The following is a 6,518-nucleotide window of genomic DNA, read 5'->3' as shown; positions in this document are numbered from 1 at the left end:
GCCTCTGCCTCCCAAGTTCTGGGATTAAAGGTGTGAGCTACCAATGCCTGGCCGATTTGTATTCTTTTTTTTTTTTTTTTTTTTTTTTTTTTTTTGGTTTTTTGAGACAGGGTTTCTCTGTGGCTTTGGAGGCTGTCCTGGAACTCGCTCTGTAGACCAGGCTGGCCTCGAACTCACAGAGATCCGCCTGCCTCTGCCTCCCGAGTGCTGGGATTAAAGGCGTGCACCACCAACGCCCGGCCCCCGATTTGTATTCTTAACAGCATGCATCAGGAGCCCTTATTTCCCCCACATGCTCCCCAGCATGTTGTGGGTTTACTTTGTTTTAGATTTATTTTATTTCCAATTTGTCTGTCTTCTGTCTATTCGTCTTGTGTGGGTACCTGTAACAAGGGTAAGTGACTAAGGAAGTCAGAAGAAGGCATCAGATCTCCTGAAGCTGGAGTTTCAGGTGGTTATGAGCCACCCTGTGTGGGTGCTGGGAACCGAATTTGGGACCTTTGTAAAAGTAGTGAGCCACTTCTAACCTCTAAGCCATCTTGTCAGCCTCTGTCTTTTGTTTCCTTAATCTTAGTCACTCTGAGGAAGGTAAGAGGAAATCTCAAAGTAGTTTTAATTAGTATTTTCCTGATGGCTAACTTAAAAAGTATTTCTTAGCCAATGGGTTCTGAGAACATTTCAGTTCCACAGCCTGTGTGTGTGTGTGTGTGTGTGTGTGTGTGTGTGTGTGTGTGTTTGTGTGTGTTTCAAGACAGGGTTTCTCTGTGCAGTCCTGGCTGTCCTGGAACTCACTCTGTGAACCAGGCTGGCCTCAAATAAGGAGAACCACCTCCTGAGTGTGGGATTAAAGGTGAGTGCCACCACACCTTAAGAAAGTTCTTAACTAAGCCTGAAATTATCTCTTTCTTCTGGAAGTTTTAGGTTTAACATTGAAATCTTTGATCTATTTGGAATTAATTTGTGTGCAGGGTGAGAGAAAAAGATCACATTTCATTCTTCTATGTGTTTCCCAACATCATATTTGCTAAAGATGCTGTCTTTTCTCCAGTGTTTTTGGCATATATATATATATATATATATATATATATATATATATTCTGTAGGTGCTTGAACTTACATCTAGGTCCTCAATTCTCTTTCACTGATCATTGATCATTGTACCTGGTTGTGTGCCAATACAATGCTGTTATTACCATCATGCTCTGTATTGTAACTTGAAATCAGGAATAGCAGTACGTCCAGAAATGCCTTTATTGCATAAGATAGTTTTAGCTATGAATTTTCCACATGAATTTTAAGGTTGTTTTTACTTGATTTCTGGGAAGAATTGTCTTAGAATTTTGATGGGTATTGCATTAAACTTATTGTTAGATAGCTTTGGTGGGATAGTCATTTTCACAATATCAATTCTGCTAATCTATTTGCATGGGATGTCTCTCCATCTTTTGATGTCTTCTTCAATTTCTTTCTTCATTGTTTTGAGTTTTCATTGTATTGATCGGTGCTGGCTAATTTTATATCAACCTGATACAGGCTAAAATCATCTGAGAGGAGGGAACCACAATTGAAAAAAATGCCTCCATGAGATCAAGCTTCAGGCAATCCTACAGGGCATTTTCTTAATGAGTGATAGATGTGAGAGGGTGTAGAATAAATCTTTTTGTACACTGTGAAGATGTGTCTTTGCCAAGGCACATTCTGATTGTTTTAATAAAGAGCTGAATGGTCAATAGCTAGGCAGGAAGAAGCTAGGTGGGACTTACAGACAGACAGAGAAGAGGAGAAGACAAATCTAGGAGAGATTCTATAGAACATGGAGAAGAAATAGGAAGCACAAGATGGAAGAGAAGTAAAAAGCCCAAGGCAAACATAGATTAACATAAATGGGTTAATTTAAGTTAAAAGAGCTAGTAGGACAAGCCTAAGCTATAGGCTGAACTTTCACAATTAATTAGTCTTCGTGTCTTTTTTTTTGTGTGTGTGAGTTGACAGGCCAAAGAAAAATCAGTCTACAGGAGGACACAGTCCATTGTAGGTGGTGCCACCCCTGGGCTGGTGGTGATGGGTGAGATAAGAAAGTAGGTTGAGCGAATCATAGGGAGCAAGCCAGTAAGCAGCACCCCTCCATGGCCTCTGCATCAGCTCCTGTCTCCAGGTTCCTGCGCTGTTTGAGCTCCTGTCCTGGATTCATTCAATGATGAACAGTGACTTGGAAACACAAACCAAATAAACCCTTTCCTTTCCCAGTTACTTTTAGTCATGGTGTTTCATCACAGCAATTGTCAAGTTGTGCATCATCCTTGTTTTAGCAGCAGATAGTCCCCTAAGCTTAGCTCTTAACATTCTTCAAAGCAAGGAAGAAGGTGGAAGTCTGGAATAAAATGAAGGAACAAACAAACAACAGCACACTGGCTATGTGGCTCAGTTGGCAGAATGTTCCTATCATGAACAAAGTTCTGGGTTCAATCATCAGCAGTGTGCAAATCAGGCATGATAACACACACTTATCTCAGCTCTCAGAAATCGGAGGCAGGAGGGCAAAGTGTTCAAAGTAATCCTCAGCTACATAGCAAGTTCAAGGTTGACCTGGGCTACCTGAGACCCTGTTTCAGGAGCAGCAGGGGGAGGAGGAGGCTCAGAGGAAGACAGAAAGGAAGGAGGAAGCACTTGAAAAGATGGAGACTTATAGCTGTATCCTATCTTAGCCTCAGGCTGTACAGGGTTAGCCCAAGGTACAGAGCCCCTCTATCCCATGGAGTCATCTAGAGTGACAGAGTCATCAGGCTGACAGTAATTTTTTTTTATTTAAGCTGGGGGGTTGCTGGAAAAATGGTTCAGTGTTAAGAGCTCTGGCTTTTCTTTCAAAGGACCCATGTTTGATTCTCAGCATTCGCATGACAGCTCATAACTATCAGTAGCTCCAGTACCTGAGGGTCCGGTATTTTATTCTGGCCTCCCCAGGTACCAGGTACACACATGGTATACACACACACACATATGCAGGCAGAATGCCCATACACATAAAATACAACAAAATAGTTATTTGGGTGTTTTAATGAGACAGTATGTAGCCCAGGCTAGCTGCAAACTAGGTAAGTGTCCTTGAACTTGAACTCTCACCTTTCTGCCTCCACTTCCCAGGCTGGGATCACAGATGTGTGCCACCAAACCCAGTTCTTGGAGATAGAACCATTTAAGAACAACCAGACAAGTGGCACATGCCTGGGATCCCAGCACTCAGGAGGTGGAAGAAGGAGGATCAGGAGGTTTAGCCCAATCTGGGCTAAATAACAGACCTAGTCTCAGCTGAGGAAAAGAAGAAATAGACCTAGAGCTAGAAGGAGAACAGGGAGAGACATGCCCTGCTCAGAGTAGGCACTATAAGGTTGCCCTGAGGACTCCCCACCTCCCTCTGGCTGCCTTCTGAACCCCATGTGCGTTCACCTAATCTCAGCTGGTCTGCCAGAGACACCCTGAGCACGAACCCTGATCCCTCTCACAGTCTGATCCAACAAAATGAAAGAAACTATCACGACCCAGGAAAAACTCACCAAACTGGGCACAAGTGCGTATTGGCGGAAAAGGAACTATTCACAGAAAGAAGTGGTTCATAGCACAGCCACAGCAGGTGATGGCAAACTTCAGTTCTCTTTACAGAAGTTAGGTATAAACGATATCTCGTATGGAAGAGGAACAGTGATCCGTTTTAACACCCTAAAATTCAGGCCAAAAACACTTCCACCATTAAAGGCCATGCTGAGACACAGCAGCTGGCAGAAATGCTTCCCAGTGTCCTATATCAGCTTGGTGCAGACAGCCTGACTGGTTTAAGGAGGAAGGCAGAAGCTCTGCCCAAACAACTGGGGAATGGCAAAGTGTCAGTTGCCATTGGAGAGGAGGAGGAGGAGGAAGTTGCAGGTCATGTAGAGAATTTAGATGAGGCTTCTATGAATGGGGCAAACTGAATTGAGGCAACTTGTGGAAAAGATGAAACCTGGAGAAGTTACTGCGATTCCATGTCATGACTGCTTTCAGAAATTCTCTTGTGTATGAATCCGACAAAACCTAGATCTCTAATATTTTTAGGTCTAAGCACCTTGGACACTGCAGCTCTTTTTGGTTGTTGTTTATACACAGTTCATTCTTTGTAGTAAACTAAGCTGAAGAAGCCTGGGAATCAAGTTTGAAAAAAGGTTAATAAAATTCTTCGCCTAGTTAAAAAGAAGATGAATAAGGAGGAGGAGGACGAGGAGGAGAAAAAGGTCCTAGGTATTACAGCACAGTCCTTTAAGGAATGGGCTGGGTTCTTCTCAGGGTCATGGGGGGGCTCATCAGTCCTGCCATCTTAACACTGCCCAGCCTTAGCTTAGTTGTTGTGGTGTGTGTGTGTGTGTGCGAATGTGCTCAAGTGTGTACAGGTACAAAATGGTAGAGATAAACTCAGGGCTTCATTGAGTTCCTATCCCACCTCTCACTGTTTTTAAATTTTATCTTCATTTTTGTTTGTGCGTTTGTGTGTGTGTGCCCAGGGAGACTAGAAGGAGGCATCATATTCCCAGGAGTTGCAGTTACATTTTATGTCACATTTATGTCAAGACAGGATTTCTCTGTGTAGTCCTGGCTGTCCTAGAACTCACTCTGCAGACCAGGCTGACCTTGAACTCAGAGACCTGCCTGCTTCTGTCTCCTTAGTGCTGGGACTAAAGGTGTGCGCCCCTGCCACTGCCCCGGTATGGTGGAGACTTTTTTAGTGAAGATGGAATGATGTTGAATGGGAAGGATCAAGGATGACTTTTAAAATGTTTCCCTGTTGTACTGTGCTGTTCTTTTCCAAGTTTTACAAAGGAGACTTTCAGGAAGCAGATAGTGGCGCGGTTTGTTTCTTGGGGACTGTATCTTCCCTTGGTTTTGTTGTTGACTGTGGTGCTGTCCTAGCCCAAACTGTCCTCACACTCCCTGTGTAGTCAGAGATAACCCTGAGCTTCTACCTCCTTTTGTTCCTCCTGCCTCTGTGTCCTTGGCTAAAGGCTTCACATGTGTGCGCCATCCTGCCCTGTTTTAGGTGGGCTGAATTCGGGCCTTTCTGTATGCTGGGCAAGCGCTATCAAGTGAGCAACATCTCCACCTGTGGCAAGGACTGTAGCCTATTTATAATGGTAAAGAGTTTTCTATTGTTTAGACTTGAAATACAACTTATAAGGATGCATTTATTTTGCTATGGTTTCAGGTGTTTCCATTGAGGGCTGCTTGGTCCTATGGCTTTGGGCCTGTTGAGGTAGGACATTGTGGTGAAAAGCATGTCAGCAAAGTAAACCTGATCATATGGTGGCCACAGGAAAACAAAGAGACAGGTTGCCCAGCCGTGGTCTCAATGTCTTTAAGACCACACTCCTAATGTGCTAATATCCTGCCTCATAAAAACTCTACCACAGACTGACTACTTTGGTATGTAGACCGATGAAGGACAGATATCCAAACTATAACATGAATCCTAGCTATTCCTACAGGGATACTGAGCTCTACTTCTGAGAGATTCAAGCATTCAGTAAATGTTCACGTATTTTTAACCAGATAATCTGAGTTGCTCTTGGTTATAATTCAAAAGTCTTGAAGCAGTCCCAATTGCTTCTTCTAATAAAAACTAAAGCTAGCACTTAAGTCCAGACTAAATGCCTTCAAGTATACTACCTCATTTAATTCTTTTGTTTGTTTGTTTTTTGTTTGTTTTGTTTTTCAAAACAATATAACAGCTCTGGGTGTCCTGGAACTTGCTTTGCAGACCAGGCTGGCCTCGAACTCACTAAAATGCACCTCCCCACTGCTGATGAGTCACCACGCCCAGCATCATTTAATTCTAGTAATAAGGTAGTGTTGTTCCCAGTTCTACTTATCATAAAACTGAGGTGTAGAAAGTGGAACCTAGTCAATTACGAAGCCTTAGAATTCTGAAGCAAGTATTTTTGTCACCACTCCCACTCTTAATCATCCAGCTCTTTCTCTTTGAAATGGTAACGTCAGGAAATGGGGTTTTAATGAGTATGGAGTAGCTCTCAAAGATCAGAATGAAGAAGAATGGGATCGAAATATTCCTTGATTGTGAGCATAGCTCTGAATTCCGGCAGCGTGGCTGAGCCCTGGGAGGTTAACTCTACAGACAGAGCACAGGATTTCTAAGATTAAGGTCAAATTTTTGAATTTAGGAAATTTCCCTCCAATTCTGAAGTAGTCTCTTAGTGACGAATCTGCTGCCTATCTCACGAGTCATGCAGTTAGCTGATGTGCAGAAAGTCACCCCAGGAGAAATTAAATCCACGTCACGAACACTTGGTCCACACTGAACTCTATATAAGCCAGGTTCTTTGAGGGGCTCACAATATAACCCTCGCCGAATCTGCAGGTCTGGTATGGAAGGCAGGGGGCGGGCAATCGGCGACCATTTTTGTTTTGCGGCCCTGCGCTCTCAGCGCATCTTGACTAACAGGACCCCATGGAGGAGGCGGGGCCTACCAGGGAGCGGG

General features: G+C 43.5%; 1 pseudogene; it reads left to right on the top strand.

Annotated features, from left to right (window-relative positions):
• The first annotated feature begins 143 nt into the window (after positions 1 to 143).
• LOC121137045 lies at positions 144 to 5,728 on the top strand (annotated as a pseudogene).
• The last annotated feature ends 790 nt before the right edge of the window (positions 5,729 to 6,518 follow it).

This window comes from Mesocricetus auratus, unplaced genomic scaffold (genome assembly GCF_017639785.1).
Source record: "Mesocricetus auratus isolate SY011 unplaced genomic scaffold, BCM_Maur_2.0 Super-Scaffold_100676, whole genome shotgun sequence".
NCBI classification, from domain to species: Eukaryota; Metazoa; Chordata; class Mammalia; order Rodentia; family Cricetidae; genus Mesocricetus; species Mesocricetus auratus.
This window is presented reverse-complemented; position numbering and strand designations above follow the sequence as displayed.